Source organism: Mus pahari, chromosome 15 (genome assembly GCF_900095145.1).
Source record: "Mus pahari chromosome 15, PAHARI_EIJ_v1.1, whole genome shotgun sequence".
NCBI lineage: Eukaryota > Metazoa > Chordata > Mammalia > Rodentia > Muridae > Mus > Mus pahari.
The window spans coordinates 63,198,162-63,218,375 of NC_034604.1; the positions used below are offsets into that span (position 1 = coordinate 63,198,162).

General features: G+C 41.4%; 1 protein-coding gene across 27 annotated transcripts in view; it reads left to right on the plus strand.

Moving 5' to 3' along the window:
- The window catches only part of Tcf4 (transcription factor 4), a 347,041-nt gene that overhangs the window by 271,259 nt on the left and 55,568 nt on the right, over window positions 1-20,214 (plus strand). The window lies entirely within an intron of this gene.

Sequence of the window (20,214 nt, forward strand, 5' to 3'; positions counted from 1 at the left end):
GGTGCTCAGGTCAAATGTATGGAATGAATAGACCTTATTAGTTTTCCCCACTGCGGAACAGTGGAATTTCTCTTCAGGTTATAAACATACTTGGCTTTCTTACCACTGAGATGTATTGAATTTTAAATTGAGTTTAAAATCTTCTTTTTTTGGAACCGGTTTACATAGAAAGGATATAAATAGATCTGATCTAAATGAGGAGGAATCAGCCCATCTTGAGACTCGGGGGTTGGGGATTGCTCTCTGTCCCCCTTCCTACAGTTGCCAGCGTTAACTCACCCGTGTCCCGCTGGCAGAGGAACCATGTGGCTGTCATCCTCTTCTGTTTTAAGTATTTAGTCGGTCCTTTTATAACTTAGAGTGTTTACAGGGCTCTGTACTCCCTCGTCCCATCTGGAAAATATTTAAACTTCATACGATCTATAAGATGAAAATACCACATATAAGAGGGCAACACAGAAGGAAGAGAACGGAGAGCCATCGCCTGTGTTTAGACTCAGTTGTTTGCTCAGAAGCGCCTGCTGGAGGAATTGGGACAAATAGCTTGTGTATGTGTGTGTGTGTGTGGGGGGGGGGGGTTGGTTTGGTCCAGGGCTGAACATTCCACCGCAGAATGAGCCTTGGTTTGTAAAACTGACGTTCTGTTGTGACTTCCAGATCCAAACAAATCTCTGCAAATTTCTGCCCGATCGAGTTAATAAGAAAATATATACATGCAGAGGCGAGATCCGTGTGCTACTTGGCGGTTCTGTCAGAGCCGGTGGAAACAAGAGCCGGTTTTACCTACTGTATTATACAGCCAGCCGCCGGCAACTGCCAGGGCCTCTGGCTTCTCTCTCTTGCTTCATCTTCTCTCCCTTTTCTCTCTCCCTCCGGCGGTGGAGAACAGTGGGATGTAGGGGGAAAAAAGCCTTTGACTAGGAGAGGTGGACATACAGGATGGGGTCACTTTACTTCTAATTGCCTTGTAATTGGGGAGTGGTTCCCACTTTCCTACTCTCTCACTGGCTGGAGGAAAGGAAGACAGATGTGGCTGTAGCAGGAACAGGCTTGTCCTAGCCGGATGTGCAGAGGGACCAGAGGGTCATTTCCTGCGCCAGGCCTGTGATCGGCTTCACACCTGTGCCCGTTTTTACCCCCGCATGATCGATGACCTTGCGTTAACCCGGGGTGACCCTTAGTCTCTGCTTGTTCCCTGGGCCGCCCTCTTGGCTCTTGGATTCCCCCCCCCCCTCGTTTACAGGTGGCTCCTGAGGCCTCCATACACTTGTTTTTCGCAGTGCACTTAGCAGCCCGGCAAAGACCTGCAATTTCATCCCTCTCAAGGGGCCCAGCAAGGGCTGTGGGGGGCAGGGGGAGGTGTTGCAGAGAGAGAGAGAGAGAGAGAGAGAGAGAGAGAGAGAGAGAGAGTGAGTTTGCTGGTTGCATGTGCTTTTCTATTTTGTGGCTCATATGGTATCAATTACCATTTGATGGCAACGCCAGGCCCGAGGCCCTTTGCATGTTTGTCCTGTGAGAAAGATCTGGAAGAACCGACATATGGTTTTGATTGCCGCAATTGCAGGTTGATAGAATGAGCACAGGGGTGAGGTGGGTGGGTTTTCCTTCCGGCCCTTTCCACTCTGGGTTGCTAATGTGCTGTGCTTGTGGAACTGGTCTTTTCATCATCCACCAGCTCCCCACCTTCTCCTCTTCCCCACCATCCCCCACCTCTCCATCTCTGTGCTCCCCCTGCCCTGCCTCCTCCTCCTCCTCCTCCTCCTCCTCCTCCTCCTCCTCGGCATGTCCAAATCACCAAGAGAAACATGTGGCCCACATTAAGTACCTTCAATTAAAACAAACAAAAAGAGTTGTCCACTAGTCTGTTAAAACCCTAGAGCAGGTCATTCCATCAGGATGGTCAGATGCAGGCTGAAGTTACAAACAAGTGGGGGTGGGGATGAGGTCCCTCCTAGAAGCGAAGAACATGTCTTTTAATGTCAGGTTGTTAAACATTGAAGTGACACTGAAAAATAGTAGCAGTAGACGTGTGTGTGTGTGTGTGTGTGTGTGTGTGTGTGTGTGTGTGTGTTTGTTGTAAAAAGACAGTTCTTGGAATTTGTTTGAGCTCATGCTATGAAGGGCAGAGGGATGATGTAAAGTTCTATCAGATTCTAAGATAGGGAAAAATAATTTCTCCAAGTAAATACTCCCGAAGAAAAGAGATGCTTGGAGACCTGTGTGCCACACACAGTCTCTTCCCCCTACTAGATTCGTGACAGTGGGGTGAGGTGGGGGGAGGAGACTCATCATTCCTGCTGTTCAGCAGGCATTGCATCTTTCTGATAGGCCAAGGGAAGTTCTAGTGGGAAGTGGGGGGAAAGAGCATTACAGACATGCTTCATGCTGCCATGCTATCAGATTCCACATACTCTGCTCCACAAACTGGTAGCCTATCAAGGAGAAATTGCCTATTTATTCCCACTATTACATTTGAGGACAAAACGCATAGTGAATAGCATACATAGTCTGAAAGGCAACCTGACATCTTTGATGTGTTTCTATTAACAGGAACACCCCTAATCACAATAACCAAAACAGTATCCCCTAATAAAGATTTTTTTCTTTCTTTAAACAAAAATGTAAGGTTGGCTCAGGCTATTAATCCTAAGGTGAGGGAAACAGAAGCAGGCAGATCTCTGAGTTGGAGGCCAACTTGGTCTGCCTATTGAATTCCAGGGCTATACAATGTGACCCTGTCTCAGAGAGACCCTGTCTCAAATTGTTAGTTCTGTAGACCAGCTTTGCCTGTCAAGGCCTAGCTATGTCATTCAAAGTCATGAACCTGACTGATGTGGAGATGTTGATTCTGCAGAGAAGCAAGCATATCTTTCTGATGGTTATAATGTTTTGAGGTATTTTTTTAAGCCTATTTCTTTTCTGTGTGGAAGCCTTCTCCTCGCTTTGTTAACTGAGTCTTTAGGCGTTTGAAAATGGTGCTGATTTTGACATCTTGTAATCTTATATTGGAATAACTGCTAGGATATGTCTACATTCAAAGCAACTAGTGATTAGTTGATTTATTCTAGTCACATAACTTTAAAAGCTGCTATTTGGATATTTGAGTCATTTAATGTACACATACATAAACATTAAATGTTGCTACCTATTGTTTGTACCACTGCTAGCTGCTTTGTATGTAAAAGTCCTATGTGGTTACTTAACAACAACTGTGTGTGTGTGTGTGTGTGTGTGTGTGTGTATTGCTTTCCTGAAATACACAGCAACAGTGGCTCATTGCCACAAACAGATCTGTGCACAGGTTGCTGGTTTGTCTTGGAAGATGCCAGGCCAGTTAACCACAGCTGTGCTGGAGAGATATTTGACTTGAGAAGACATTTTGAGTCTTCTCAATCCTAACACCAAATGGAAATGGAAAAGAACTTTCTGGAAGAGAACCGTCTCCACCTTGAAGTGGGTATGGGTGAAACATCTCTCAAGACTGCCTCAGATAGGTACCCACCCTGAGGACAGAGTCAGACGGGAAGTGTGGCCCTGTGTGTGTGTGTGTGTGTGTGTGTGTGTGTGTGTAGAACATCACAGATGCAGTCCAGACTGCCTGTCTGCTTCTTGTCCAATACTCATTTGGTGTCAAGCCTGAAATTCTGAAATTTAGAAAAACTTAACCAAGGATACAGTCCTGTCTTATATATAATTCTTTTAAAAGTGGACAACAAAATAGCTATCAACAGTTCTTAATATCTGACCTGACCCCAGTGTAGCTTTTGAGAAATGGTCAACTCTATAGTATCACAAATGATGTTAGCGTATGAAAAGTCTCCCTATGTATTTCCAATGCACAGAGTCTTTATCCATATTGAAGAAAGAGAAAAGCTGCTTTTTGGATGGCTGTATTAACCTCTCTACAAATTCTCTACATCCTTGAGAATTCTTTTTTTTTTTTAAAAAAAAGATGATTTGGTTGGGTACTAAACTTTATTTTCTAGTTATTAACAAATGGAGAAATATTTATAGAGGTATAAGAGCTTTTAAATATATGTAAACAGCCACCAAGCTGTACGTGAGTGAGCCAGTGTTCATTTTATAAGTTGGAGTGAAGAGTGAAGGTCTCCTGCCTGGGAAACCCTGTGCCTGGCTTCTTAGCTCTCTTTCTGGAGGCCGAGGGTTTCACCCTGAATCAGCTCATCCCAAACAGCTTGCTGTCTCTCCTTAAGATCTGTTTGTGGTACCCACGGCAAGTGTGCACTTTCATGTGCACAAGGAAGAGATTGCTAACTTCAAGGACAGTTAGGAATACCAAAATACAGTTTTGAACAGAATTTGAAGCTTTGAGGAGAAATATTGAAGACTGTGATTAACATCTTTTTTTCCCCTCCAACTCTATTACTGTTTGCAAATCATTGCTTCCTGATCCTGGGGTGGGCGGGGAGGGGAAAAAAAACCTCAAAGGAAAGGCTCAACGGGCTTCCTGGACATCAAATAGAAAGTATAAAACAACGTTCTGATGACTTGCATGTAAATAAATCAGAAACATATGAATTAAAGTTCTCTCAAAATACACATGGATTGAAGAAGGGAGAAGCGCTGAGAAAATGTGTTTTGGGTTTTGCTGAGCCCATGACATTTGAAAAACTAGTATGAGACACTGAACAAACACAAAACATGGCTTGGCTTGCCCATTCCTAATATTAGCCTCCCGGTTCAATGGCAAATCAATTTACCAGATGCCCAAATCGAAGCCACCTTTGGTGTGCTTCTCCACACTTAATTGCTTGCAGTTTAAATTTTTTTTTCCAATTAGAAGCTCAAAAATAGCATCACATTTTAAGAAAAATGCAAATCTTAGCATTTTCGAACCCAGTTGGCTGACATCAGACCTTTTCAGAAAAACTCCAGAGATCCTCACCTCTAAGAACATTCACGTTGAGGTGGTCCTCTTTGATGTAACTGATATATCACAGAAGAAAGTCGTTAGTATTGGGAAATCAGCACCAACCTCAATTTGCTGGTTAAATAGAAGCCAAAACCTAGGGGCCGTCAAAATTGATGACCATGAACCATCTCCTGGTTCAGCTGTGCAGTTATGGATGCTGGATGCTACACTACCTCTTTCAGATCCTAGCTGAGAGTCATTGCCATCTTCTCTGCCTGAACTCTGAAGAGATAGGAGAAGTGGACGTTTTTGTTTCATCTTATGTACTGTACTCGCCAGCGCTAACATTAGGGATTCTGAATCCTGGGACAACTGCAGAACCCTCAGAGCCCTTGTATCCTCTCTCCTTGATATTGTGTGCTTCAGCATCTGGCTTTTGAGTGCAGGAGGAGAACACGGGGAATTCAGGGAACAAAAATAGCCCGAGCTTCAGGCTTCTTCCACCAACTGTAAGTCTTTGACATGCACTTGGCTGAAATCCTGTATCTGCTCTTTGGACTAGCTTTCTCACTTAAGATTATCAGTTTGAAGTTAGGAGGCAGTAGATTTCATCTTTCCTATTTAGGGAGGATTTATTTTGGATGCTTTAAAAAAAAATACTTGAATGTATTTTTCCTAAGTTCTTTATTCTGAGGGTGGCTGGAAATTTTGCAGGACAGCTAAGCAATTGCACTGAAAATTCAGTTCAGGTCTAGCATGAACAAGTGCTAGATTATAACTAAACAAATTGGATAGAAGAAAGTCATAGACATCTCTAGGGTATTCTAATAACGCTGATCAGGGGAAAACTGGGATCTTAGAAGGGGCTTATACAAGAGCACCTTTTCCATACTTGGAGGAATGGAAGTCAAGTGGGAATCAAGGCAGCAAACCCCAGGAATATTAACTGGAAGATAACTACCTGACCTCTTGTTTACTAGGGAAAATAGGAGGGTGGCAATAGAAACAATTACCCAACCTGCTGCATGAAATATATTGGGGTAAAGCAAGCTACCAGTGAGGGGGAACATGTATAAATGCCAGAATCATGGTCTGGACATCAGATGAAGGGGTGTGGAAGTGGGGCATCCCTGAAAACAGAGGCGGGAAAGGGAGCACTCTTTTAGAGAGTGCATGGAACTAGGAGTTGTTTTCTGTGCTGCCTTCTAACCAGTGAACCCTGGTTCTGCATTCTCATCATATAGAAGACACCCCCAAAGTGTTCCATAACTCCCTAGCTTATGGATCTGGTTTAGCTTCAGACTGGAGTGGGGAAAGAGGATGAAAATGGTGGATCAGGTAGTGACTGGTTGTAGCTTCATGCAGTCTTGTTCTGAGAAGATGGGTTGGAACAATTGAGTTCCACATACCACAAACACAGCAAGTCAGATCCATAGACCCTATGCTGGTGGATGCCTTTTGCAGGTCAGTTTGGGGACAGCTGTACAATGCCAACCTAATTTCTTTATCAGCTGTGTTAAAGACCTCTTTCTGACGTCTTCTCCCTCATGAAAGGACAGGCATTCTTACCTATGGTCCCCTAAAAACCTCATTCATGATTCTGAAGACAGTTTTTCTGAATGAGGCAATGAAGGATTCTGGGGAGACCCTTCAATGCTGCCAATCTGATGCATGAATCTTGCAAGCAGGGAGGGTTTGTTTCCTGTACTGTGTTTTCCTTATTTATTTGGTACACTTGATTGACTCTCTATTCTAAGAGAGCCTTCGCTTTGGTCATCCTTAAAAATGCAACCTCTAAAACAACCCTGAAGGGCCATTGTATTCTCTGGGAGATAAGAACTGTATAATTCACAAAAGATACACATTTCTAAAAGTAAAGAGCTAAGGAAGCTTAAGAAGCTACAACCTTCCCATAACATTTATTGAAATAGTCTTTGTCAGAAGGTTATTTGGTCCACATCACTCCTGACATCACACACAAATACCCAATTCCTCCGTAGACTTGTTTGGGGGAAAGAGAGGAATAAAATGCCTACATATCAAGAGGTTTTTCAATTGAAGAAAACTGTCAAAAATGTTTTCAGGCTGTGCAAGCAAGATATCTTGAGATCTGACCTTCTCATAACATAGTCCCATTCACATCACACCGAGAGTAGATGGCCTACCTGTGGGCAAGTCCTTAGTGATAGAGCCAAATTCAGAATGATGCTCTCCTGCTTCCAGTGACCAGTCCTCATGGCTACTGCTGTAAGACCAATAGTAGAAACAAATACATGCTCATTTCCTTAGATGGGGAGAACAAAGGTCCTGCTGACAGAGGTTGTGAGTAACGTTAGTTTGAGGACAGTTTGAATTCCAGTGGAAAGGCATTTTCTGTGCCTAACGCTAGCTACTTTATTTGCCTACATTGTCTGTCTAGAAAATGACAGCAAACCTGAGCACTGTAGAACTATGGTCTATGATCTGTCTTCCTATACATGGATCTGAACTTTTCTTAGGAATGGTATGCGAGTTATAGATCTGGTATGTATTATTTCAGGTATTTTGGTTGGTTGGCTGGTGGATTATTATTTTTTTTTTAGTTAAGATAAAATTTATATAATCTAAAATTAACCAGTGTGAAGTAACCAATTCAGGAATATTTGGTATGTTCAGGATGCTGTACCATCATGGCAAACTAGCTCTTACCTTCGTCCCCAGAGAAACTTCCCACCCATTCTGCAGCTCTTTTCTATCCTTCTGCCCATGTTTTATAAGTTCTCATCCTTGACATCATCTTATACACAGACACATATACATATTTTATATTTAATACATGCATATCAATTTTTAAATCTATCTGCCTATTGATTAGGAAGTTCCAGACAGAAGACCTAATCTTTGCTAGTTATATGAACAAAGATTGACATTTTTTAACTGTTTCCCTTCTCTCCATATTAAGAAATCAGCTGGATTTTTACATTTCTACTTTGAAAATTCAAGATTATTAAACAAAATAAGATGCTTGTTAAAAATTGCATTTCTTAGAACTCAAAGGAGCATATGTACTGTGATTGTACTGTTAAAGAAATTATTGTTTACATTTATTTATAGTGACCTTATTTGAGAATATTATTAAGATCACTGGTAGTAAATCTTTAAACTATTTATCTCTAAAATTAAGAAAAATTTTTATTATATGAAAAAAATATCTGTAATCTCACTATTAAAGAAAACCAACTTAGGTATATTTTGAATGTGCCTGAGCACACACGCTAATCATTGTTGACTCCTTTTTTTTCTATTGCATGATCTCTTGTCGGAAACATTAGGCCCTTAATCCCTCACTTCCTTTAAGAAATTTTTGAATAACTTGGTCCTTATTGAATCGTTTCCCCACATGTCTTTAGTACATACAGAAGCTTCCAGCCTTTTGCTAGCTGGAAGCTCTGCTCCGATTTAAGCTGGGGAACTATGGCTGATTGACTTTACCTAAACTTTTCCCTTAGCGTGGGGAAACATGGGGGAGAGGTGGGCACTGAAATAAGTAACAGAGAGTAAGATGATTGGCTATATATGTTGACAATTTGCATACCAATTTTTTTTTTCATTTCAATCTGTGCCACAGAGTGTCCTACATTTGGTAATTATTTCATGCCTTTGTTTTCTGTTGAAAGTAGTTAGGGCCATATGTTTTAACAGGAAAAAAAAAAAAAAAAGATAATTCCTACTTTTTTTTCAGCTCAGTGAAAGGGGAGATGGAGTAATAGTTTTGCAGTGTACCATGGCTGTTTGGAACTCGAGCAGATTGGAGACTTAGTGTTCATAACAATTCTTTTGGTACGCAGGAGACAAAGGCGTCTGTTTGAAACATCAGTCAGTGTCAAATGAGATGCTTCAAAACATAGCATAGAGTTTGTTGGTAATTCTACTCTCCATCAGGAAATATCATTTACTTATATCATTTAGGTCGCCTAGACCATTGATAATTTGTAAGGCCATTTGGATTAAGGGCTGGTAGGTTTCACCTGCAGTTTGGACTGAAAAGATATAGGATATAGCCTGATTCCTAGCCTCATTCAGTTGTATGACAACAGGGATGTTTAGACACCCCTTCTCTTGCCTGATATCTTGAAATGGTACACCATGAGTAGGATGGTCACCACTTGGATAGATAATTGTTCAAGGTTTAAACTATAGAGACATATTGTTTCTCACAATCATTCTGAGACCCCTAGATCAACCATAGAATTTTACCTAATTTTCTTTTATGCAGTTAAGTTGAATGTGAAAGTGTGTGTGTGTGTGTGTGTGTGTGTGTATACAAGCACACAGCGTGTAGTCACCAAGGCCTCTGCACGCTCGAAGCGTCTCACTTTCCCTTGGAGTACATACCTCACTGACATCTTTCTCTCTTGGGTCTCTTCTTCTGAAACTGTGATGCTCTACTTGTGTTTGAAACAACTTCCTTGTGCCTCCTCTCATCTCCTAACACGAATTGGCCACTTGGGAATGGTGGCCATTTGTATTTACTCTGTGGAGGCAAAATAACTGGAGGCATCTGGGTTCAGAGAAGCAGATATTTCTCCTTTAGGGGTTCCCAAGGGCAAAGTATAAAATCATTCACATGTTCTCGTCCACTGCCCCCTTCTCTCTCCACCCTGTTTGTTCCTCATTCCTTTGTCATTTTCCTCTCATCCTTTCTAAGGAACTGTAGCATTGCTTCCAAAAGATGGGTAGTGATGGAAGATGTACTAAATAATGGTCTTGTGGTCATGGAAATATTTCCAGAGCTTCCGGTTCTTATTCTTCATAGTCATATGCCTTGACCTAGGTCTTCGACAGTGGAATGGACTTATTCTCCTAATGGTACCCACACTTGAGCTATTCCCTTTTCTAAGTTGCACCACAGCCATAAATTTCTATGCTATTGTCATTAACCCAGGTACTAGGGTTCAAATGGAAGAAGTAGAGAAAGGTGTTCCTAGAATTTCTTTTCTAAAGAAAGCCCAATAATGAATGCAACAAGAAGTTGAGATCTATTCTGGTGAAGCCAAGGAATGCCCATCTTTCCCTATGTTGTTATAATATTATTCGTACTCTGATATGTATTTCATATGTAATCTTTTATTCATGCTACCATGAGCACATTTGGTAAGAATTGAACCTCTGTGGTAGGCACTATGCATTCACACATAGACCCAAACACATTTGCCTTTTAAAAAAAGAATACTGCTTTTTAACCCTCTTATTTCTGTGGCCATGTACACCAATAGCCTTAGACAATTTTCTTGGAGGCCACTGCAGTATAAGATAAAAGGCAATGATCACCATTGAAGAAAGAGTTCATTTCTGTCATTATTGTAGAGTCACAGAAATTGTTTTCCTGGGGAAGATCTGCAGCCCTTACATAACTGAGAAAAAAGGTATCTTTAGAGGTCACAGAGTGATTTATTGGCAGATACAACACACACTATTTTGCTGTTTCAACACCTCCTAATGACACACTACTTGTCATCAGAAAAATACCATTTGGCTGCTGAAGGTGAAGAAAGCATTGAGAGAAGAGATGGTCTGTTATACATACCTGGAGATCAAGAGTTTGTTGTTGTTAGTGTAAATAAAGATATAACCTATGATAGAGTTATAACTATTGAAGATATGAAATAACCAGAGAGACGAAACATAGTTTGATCATTCATCAGGATCTTCTTAACATTACCTTTAATTTTTCTGATGAACATGCAATAAATAGAAGTTGGGTAACAACTTAGTTAGGTGTTGAGAACATATTAAAGAGCTGTGATGTTCTTAGCATCCACAGTGGTTTCTCTGTGCCAATCCTGAGCCTGTGATGAAGCCAACTCCCGTGGGAATGAGTGATGTAAGGAATAGTATCAGGAAGTAGTCTGAATTCAACTGGACCCAGTTTGGTGCACATCAGTGTTTTCAAGAGAGTAACTTCCTAAGTCTAAGACACTTGCAGTTCAAGCTAAGGTGCTCACGATGTTGGCAGTGGACATTTTTGTCATATACCGAGTTGAATGCAATAGCAAATACATCGTCTGCTCAGTTAGTGCCAAGTGCAGGAAAACTGCGATTATAGAAATAAAATGAAGTATTGGAGCTAGAGGTTAGTGCACACATGCAAGGTTCAGTCCACACTGTCTTTTAGTACATGGATGATAATGTTCTTATTGTCCTTGTATTTAGTCCTGGGTTATTTTAATCACTACATCCCATGGAACTCTTAGCAGATGACTTTGTCCCTCTGTCTCTGTCTCTGTCTCTGTCTCTGTCTCTGTCTGTATACCTGCTGGTTTTGTTTTTGTTTTTCTACAACCTCATTCCGGAAATCATGTTTCTTGTAGCAGCTCCCAAGAGTCCCATTGTCAAAAACTTCCTTCTTGTGTCCTTTGTGAGCAAAATGGCTGCCAGGCAAGGACTCAGCAAAGCTTTTGGTAGGAGTGACGTCATCAGTCACTTTGGAGAGTGCACAACCATCAAAACTTACCATCACACTGTTTCAAGTGTCAAGACTGAAACAGGACTACACAATTGTGAATCTCAAATATGCCACTTAATTGTCTGAATCATAATTATGTCATAACCATGACACTGAGCACTTCAGTCACTTCAACTCTCTGGGTCTCACAGTCCTTATCTATGAAACTGGAATGGGAATAAAACAATAGACTAAGGGAATGAAACAAAATTATATGCACAATTTGGCTGGAGCCATGCCTGGCCTATCAAAAGTAACATGTCAACAGTGTGCATCATCGTCAGTTGGCCCTGTCAGCTGTGACAAAAACTTGGATTCTCGCAGGCCTTGGAAATGGATCTCTTTGCAGTTGTGGAAAATTGTGTCAAAGAGAAGACACCATTATTAACTGCTTTCCTTTATTTCTCTTTGATAACCCATGCCTGTCTTACGGCTGGAGTGTCTGTGAGATTTCAATAGCATGGTATGTGCAGACAGACTCTCAAATGTGTTTGTGACATCATAGCAGAGAAAACCTACCCAGTCTCTGCTGGCCATTTTACTGCCTCAGGGTTTCAGTAAACCCCAGTGGAAAATGCTTTCTGAAAGCACTGGTCATCGGAAACAGCTGAGGTGCAATGTGACTACCCTGTTAGCAGTAGTAACTCTGTCTCAAGTGTGCTTCTTTATGGATGAAAGCAGGGATTTTATCGCTGTTGGTGTGCCCCCACCCAGCTCCCCGCTCCAGGACATCTCTATATGTGTCAAAGGTGTGATTCAAAGATTTGGGGAAATATTCCAAAGTTATCCATAGGAGAAAGAGTGGGAGAGCGATAGCCTTGCCTTTTTATTGGAAGAGAGAACAAATAAGGCAGAGATGCCTGGCGGTAACAAGCGCCAGGTTTGCTGCAGCTCCTGCTGGACTTTGTGAGTAAAAGGCACACCCTTTAGCATCGATGAGGCTGTCATTTGTGTGGGCACAGAGGTCCTACCAGGCTGGGGACAGTGGCACAGAGAGGAAGGTACTGACTGCTCTCTGTCCCCCTGCAGTCTGGGAACTACTGAGACCCCCCCCCTCTCCATTTGCCTTCTGCATCCTCTTGGTATTTCCTACTTGTCCTTTGATTGACAAAGACACAAGCAAGGAAGGGATAGAAACACTTGTCGATCTCTTGCTCCTTAACCCCAAAATGAAAATTTGCTTGGTGAGGAAAAAAAAAACAAATCTACTGGTTGAAATTAAAGGGTTTAGTTTCAGGTTTCATTATTCATGAAATAATCAAGGTTCAACTACTACTTGGAAGGGGCATTGATATGTGATGTTTCTGACCGAGTGTGTGGATGTATGCTTGTGAGAAATTATTTTAAATATATTAATATGTTCAAAGAATTCCTTTGGGAAATACATGTAGATTCTCTTTCTCCTGTGTTTTGTGATGTAATCTGATAGAATGGAAAGAGAATATTGTTCTGTTAGTAGCAAAAAGTATATAGATGTATCACATATATTTGGTTAATTTTATATATGTATGAATAGTCGTGAAATATTCTCCCATGACCTACCCACTCCCACTTGAGTTCCAAAATGGCAATAAACATAGTTTGGGAAATCAAAATCTTCACTGCGAATCAGTTAAGAATATTTAGAACTATTTGAATAATTCCTTTGAAAATTTTAAGGCTTTTAGTTAGAAGTAAGATCTTTGCAATGTCATCATCTCATACCCGCATGCGTTTTTCCATGTGTACGATGTGTCAATAGAGATTCGTATGCATCAGTGTTTGCCTCTCTCCAAATGGAACTGCTGCGATTGCATCGCAGTGTGGTCCTCAAGCATCACTTGGATGTGGAGGAAGAGTCCCCCTGTCCTCATCTTTCAAGATTCCCTGCATTCGCAGTGCAGACTGACAATGTATCAGTTGGAGGGATGTACATCCTGGGGTTTGCTCTTGTCTCAGAGGTTTTGAGTTCTTGTGTGGTTAATTGCCTTTCCATGTGGCTGAGCTGGCATTTGAGTCTGTTAACTTTCCTTACTATCTTGCTGGGCCATTTCGAGTCTGGGTGCTAGAGTAGCTTTTAGAAGAGGGTACTTCATACAGCAAGAGTTGCCTTACTGTAGGCACACCTGCAGACATTTTCTAGCTGCTGCCCATTTCGCAAAATGAGGTTGCACTCAGTAGAGCTTTGAAAGCATGAAGCCAGGAAGTACGACAGAGGACAGCGGGTATAGAGGTGACATGACAAGAGAAAGCAAGCATCTGTAAAGAACTGATGTAAAAGATTGTCCTGAGGGAAACAGGGCCAAAACCAGAGACTATAGGGTAAGGTGACCCAGTCACTGTAATAGGAAAACTAATTAGGAAAACGTAGAAGCCTTTTACTGTTTTAAAGAATAAAACCAATAGTACATGTAATTCCTTCATCAGAACCGTCAGTAGCCCAAAGTGAACTTGGGGCTCATCAGCTTCATTCCCAGCGTAGGCAGAGATCTAGGCTCACAGCTCCTCTTCCATGTGTGCTTTACATGGCATAGCTTGCAGTCATTTTAGAAGATGGTTATGAAAGGAGAACAAAAAAAGGGACTCAAGTATGCAGTAATACAAAGGACTTCAAAAATTAGAAAGACACTGCTTGCAGTGCTCCATCAGCTAACTCATCAGGTGCGACATTTACCAGGGAGATCTAGCATTTGCCTCTCCCATCACCAGCTCACTAAGACAGCTTCTGCTTCCTGGGGGAAAGTGAGTCATAGCTAAGCGGTGGTTGCTGAGGTAGATCTCCTTATAGCGGGTGGCTATATGCCCTGACACTCCTTATGGACAGTCTTGCCTCTACCTAACGCTGTTTGGCAGGACATTTTACATGGAGACTGTTCTGGGCTGACGCTGTCCAGTATGGTAACCAATGGCTGCCTATTGCTGTTGAGCATCTGAGACATGGCCAGTGTGACTGACAGATGCACATTGTTTCATTCTCACGAAGTTAAGTCAAAATAACCTTAGGTTCCTAGTGACAAACATGGTGGACAGCACTTTTCGAGACACACTGTTGGAAGGCAAGCAGGAAACGTCCGACAAAGTGTAAATTCCGGGCATTTATGAGGTGCCTGTGATTTATTAAGGATGATGATTAGTGGGTCAGCACTCCCCCTCACGGTGATAACTGCCCCATTTGACGAACTAGGAAACCAAGGCTCCAGGAGACAAATCACTTTGTCATATTTTCTCAATGAGTCATAAGAGTTCACTTGAAATTTGAACCCTGTGAGTCCAGGTCACAGCTGAGTAATTCCAGGACCTGCCAAGCCTGTGCATATCTAGTCTCAAGACTGGTTCCTCAAGTTCATCTTCCTCTTATTTCTCTGTGGGTCAGCTAACAGTTTCGCTTTAGCTTGGCCACATGGGACCTACCATTGCCCATCTCATTCTTGTGGATTTACATGCCATCTTGCCCTTCAGGTGTTTTTTTTTCTTCTATCTGGGAGCCATCTCCTTGAAAGAAATAGTGTAGGGGTTGAGGTTCTGCTTTCTGGCTGAGTGATGACCAGCTAGGAGGCTTCAAAGGCCGCACCAAGGCCACTGGACCCGAAGCACATGCCAAATGCTTCTTGTGTGAGTGCCTGGCTGTCCCAGTTGAGAAGGAGTGGGAGATCTCCTGAGGTCAGAGCTTGGAGGGAGTAGAGCAGCACCGAGATGCCAAGCCATCACTGGGGCACCTGGGGCACTGTTGTGACAATTTTGTCCATCATGGGTCATACAGTAACTCCCGGTGAGGATCTGAAATCATTGTGCTCTTTTGGTTCCTGCCTCAGGCAGTTTTGCCTATCACAGCCCTCATCGGAAATAACATTTTCACATTTTACTTGCAGAATCAGGTAACATTAAGGGACAGCACAGACCTTCTGTACAGTATAGTGGCTATCATCCATGGCATGCAGTGACTACTGCCTGATGGTCTGCAGCCATTTTCTCTGCTCTTCTGAGTTATAATTTCCCCTTCAGGAAGCACATTACTTATCATATGCATGGTTTCACAATAAGCTTGCTTTACAATATGCAAATAAAGCTGCTATAGAAGAAAATAGATTATCCAGATTCCCACAAGGCTCTCTGTAAACTGCCTTAAAAGTGTAGCTCATGTTGATAGTTAAGAATGTCTTGTCCTACATGCGGACAACAAAAAGCAGGCTCAGCAGGTTGTGTTTACATGTTCATGTATGCATACAGACATGTATGTGACAATAATAATCAAAGAAAGAATCCATCAATTCAGAGGAGGGCTGAAGGGAGGGAAGGGAAAGAGGAAAATGATGGCTTCTATTGTAATGTAAAATATATGAAATTTTAAAATGGAGACTCCCTCATCTTTAAGAAGGAAGTTTTAACAGAGAACAGACTCCGTTGACCAATTCTGCTGCTGTCTTTGTCTTATCATCATACAGAACATTTTCAATGGGCGAGAGTGAACTTTTCTAACTTACATTTGTACACTTAAGAAAACTAGTGGCAACAAGACCTGAACACAAGTACTTGTTTTGTTTATTTGTTTGTTTGCTTGTTTTTTGGCATGCTCACTGTGTGTCAGGGTCCATTCTAGTTATTTTACACATGTGGTACAATTCACTTCTCACTAGTATGCATAGTAGGTCTCCTTGCTCCCCTTTCACAGAGAGGACTTGGGAGACAAGAGGTTAGAAGTTGAATGGTGGAACACACAGTCAGACCAGGCTCATGTGAGTGGGTCCATTTCCCTCTCTACCATCGTTCAGCTTTATGAATGAAGGACATTTGTTGTTGATAAGATCACCCCGCCTCATCATTGTGAAAGGTAGAAGAACTGCATCATGGGCTACAACCACAAAAACTACAAGAGGTTGTGAACAAACTACAATCCTTGCTCTGATTACATCTCCCTAGCTGAAGCCCATAGGCTAAGAGGGAAAAGGGCTACAGACCACACTCCCTCCGGTTGGTTTGTGGGTGGGCATTCCTGTTTGATCTTTCTTTCTAACGGACAGATGAACTCAGACTCTCATCTTCTTGATGGCCATTGAGCGAGAGCTCATGCACCTTACAATCATTCTCACACTACAGTAGAAATTCTATCTGTAAAATGCAATTATTTTTATATTCCCATCATGCTCTGGTTCAGGGTTACCTGTAGATTATTGTTAAAGTTTTGGTTCTGTGATTTTTACTTCAAATCTGGGACTGCGAGACAGGATGGTGGTGCAGACCTTTGGTGTGAAATATATTATACTCTATTATCCATGAGGTTTCCACTCACCAAACGATTTGAGTGGAGGGCTGATGGCCTCTTAGCTACAGCCAATACTCCCAGTTCTAATTTGCCAATACTTCACGCTTCCTTCCTCCCTCTTGAGGGGACAATGAGAGTCCAGTATCCTCTTGATCTAAGTTACCTTCCTGGGGGACTGGGAACTTTTGTTTCTCATGACATTTTCCTTTGCTTCATTATTGAGGTCTCTCAAATAGATTACATAGATTTGGGGATTTCCCTTTCAAATTGGGCTGATTTTTTTTTTTTTTTTTAGGCTGATTTTTTTTTCTCCCCTGGTATTTGATATTTAAACAATTCCAGTTAGATAAGTAATCTTTCTACAGACCTAGAAATAATAATAATAATAATAAACAAATATATGAGTTCTTATTGAAATTAATATCAATATAAATGATCTTATGGAAATTGCCACATGGACCAAGATTGAGAAACTGACAATCGTCACGTGAACTAGAAGCAGAGCAGCTGCCCACTGGCTGTCATTGTCATTAAAATCTAAAACAGTGTGGACGTTATCATTGCTGTTGATGCGAACATCATCACGTATCTGCACTGCCACTCTAAGTGATTGCGTATCAAAAGATGAGAAACAAAGAATGAGAAGTAAGTGTGGGGCTCCAGCAGGTTCTGCGTATTATGACAGTTACTTGAACTTCCATTTTTTAATTGTATGAATGTTCAGACTCATGTTTTCCTTGTGCATGGAGGCTGGCACCTGGCCAAGGGGTAGAATGTGCCCCTGAGTTGTGCTATGCCTCGGATTTCATCCCCAGAGCCACCGTCAGTCAGCTCTAAGCAAATAAATAGAATGTGGGAAGCTGAAGCAAAGCAAGCCCCGTCAACTTCTCAAAAGCAGATCTGTGCAATATTAGTTTATAGAAACAAAAATATAGGTCATTTGCCTTAAAATGACATGTTGTGAGAAAATGCCCTCCCTAAGGGGGAGAGAGTGAGGTCATGCCTTTGCTGTAAGCTGTTGTATAAACACTTTTGTGTTTTAGAAGATACATAGAAACTATCTTCAAAAAATCATAAACATGTGTTCTGTTTCTGGTTAACAGAAATGTTCATCTTGTATAAAGATTCTCCACTTGGTGTGGTGGCACACCTTTCATCTTAGCACTTGGGAGGCAGATCTCTGTGTTCATAGCCAATCTGGTCTGTATGCCAAGTCTCAGGACAGCTGGGGCTACAAAAGAGAGAGAAACTGTCCCAGAAATTCAAGACAAAACAAGTCTCCAATTGGCCACAGCATATCAGGATATCAGAAATTACACATCTAAGTGTATGCTAAAATCTTTACATCTTGCAGATATTATTTCACAACTAGGTGGTATCCATGAATTTTCCTAAACAATGTTACCCTTAGCTATTTTAAGTTATTCATAATTTAGAGTCCTATATATACCTAAATTTGATTTCAACTTTTTTCTTATCTTTCCTCAAAGGTGTAAAATAATTTCACCAAAATTTAAAGATGGGGGGGTGTGGAGGGAGAGAGAGACCATATTATGATTAAAAGTATTGATATTCTACTGTGCATGTTTAAGTGTAGTAGTGGTAGAGTAATTACTAATATTAAGCTATAAATTATCATCAAGGAGTTGATTCTAGTTTTTACCACACAGGCAGTTAAATAACATGAAATGCCATTTTTTCAGTAAATGTGCATTGGTTTCTAAAATGTGCAAGGCAATACTTTGTGCAGGCAGCTTACATCAAGACTGATGATGGTCCAGCTGAGTACCAGGCTGAGGCAAGTGAACCTACAGCAGCCAGTGTGTACCCTCGGACACTTGAATGGGGTGGCTTAACTTAATGATCACTTTGCACTTTTTGTGGGAGAAATCTTTCTATCACCCGTTTAGTCCCCTTTTGGGCTCTTTCTGAATTGTAGCGCACCACCTGTTTGTTGACTGTACAGTTCCCAGGAAAGACCCAGGCTGGATCCTGCCCGGCCTTCCACTCTTTGCTTCTTAAAGATACTTCAGAAATGATGTGGTGCTTCCTCTGTCCTTTATTACGAACCCTCTAGAAATAGAAATAAAAATAGAAATAGAAATAGAAATAGAAATAGAAATAAATTAACATCCATCCATGTAAGTAATAGCAAGAATTATAAAATGGAAAACTATGAAAAACGGTGCTTAAATCCCTCCATGACTGAGGAGGAAAACATCCTTTCTGTCCACAGCATGAATGGCCCTTTTTAGTTTGGTTTGTTTTGTTTAATGTCCAGGACCTCCAGATTTTCAAGGGCGTGTGGAGCATTTATTTGATGTATGGATGCAGAGGCACATTTCCCACATTTGTCTCTGTGGACCTACCCTTTGTGAAATCCTAAACCCCAGTATTAATGCTTACATGTTATGAGTCATGGTTCTTCTGAAAGAATTATATAATTTTTAGGGTGTTTATGTGATATACGTAGCAAAAATGAAAATTTTTTTCTTTTTAATTCCTTTTTTTTTTTTTTTTGTAATCCCGCCGCTGCCCTTTTGTTGGGGAATTTCTTCTCCTCTCTCTGTGACCTGTGAGTATCAGTGTAGGCTCACTGCCAAGTTTGTGAGCCGCTGCCTGCTTCAAAATGGAGGCAGGAAGGTATCCATTTTCATCAAGAGGATGAGCCACTCAGTCTTTCCGACCATCTGGAGAGAGGAACTTTTAGAGTAAAAGAAAATGGGAATGAAAAAAAGAAAAAAAAGAAAACGATTGTATTTAGCAGAAAAGGCAAGGGAGAGAACCAATTAAAGTTAAACTATACCTTATGAATTTATGCTCCGCTGTGATGCTGTCCTGCTTCAAGGGAACACAAACAAGCAAACACAAGTGCTATTTTTAAAAGGAGCTGCTTCCCCAAGCCCCGTGAGGATCAGTAAACGAATGTTAAGTAAATTAGGGTTTTGGCACACTTTTAAAGTTTATTGTACACAGAAATATAATAAGCACTTAAAAAGAGACAGCCCCTTCTTCCTGTGTACATGCTGATTGTTGGTGGGCCTGTGCTGATTCAGGCCTTCTTCCTGCATCTCTGCAGACACTGTGTGGATTAATAGTCCAAGATATATATGTACGTATCCCTCATTCCTGATTCTTGTTTGTTTCTCTTTCTTTCTCTTTCTCTCTTTCTCTCTTTCTCTCTTTCTCTCTCTCTCTCTCTCTCTCTCTCTCTCTCTCTCTCTCTCTCCTTCCTCCAACTGCCTACCTTCTCCCTTCCTTCTCCATTGCAAGTGAAATTTTCAGTTGAAAGGTAGAGGTTCGGTCTGTCTTTAGGGAGAGACTGCATACAAGCATTCTGTTTTACCCCTAACATGCTCACGGGCCATCTGTGTTTAAAAAAGAAAGGAATCTGTCGACGGGGGCCACTCTGTGGCCTGCAGAGCCTATTTACCACTGAGACATGGTCTGCAGTGTTCTCGCCTGGACTGGAAAATCTCATTCCTGATTATTTTATGTTGACACAAATACACAGCACTGGGTTGTTTTGTTTTGTTTGGTTTTGCTTCTCTTCTGTATTCAAAGGAGGCAGTGTTTCTAGGACTGGATCAGGTTTAGAATCTTACAGCATCCAAATTT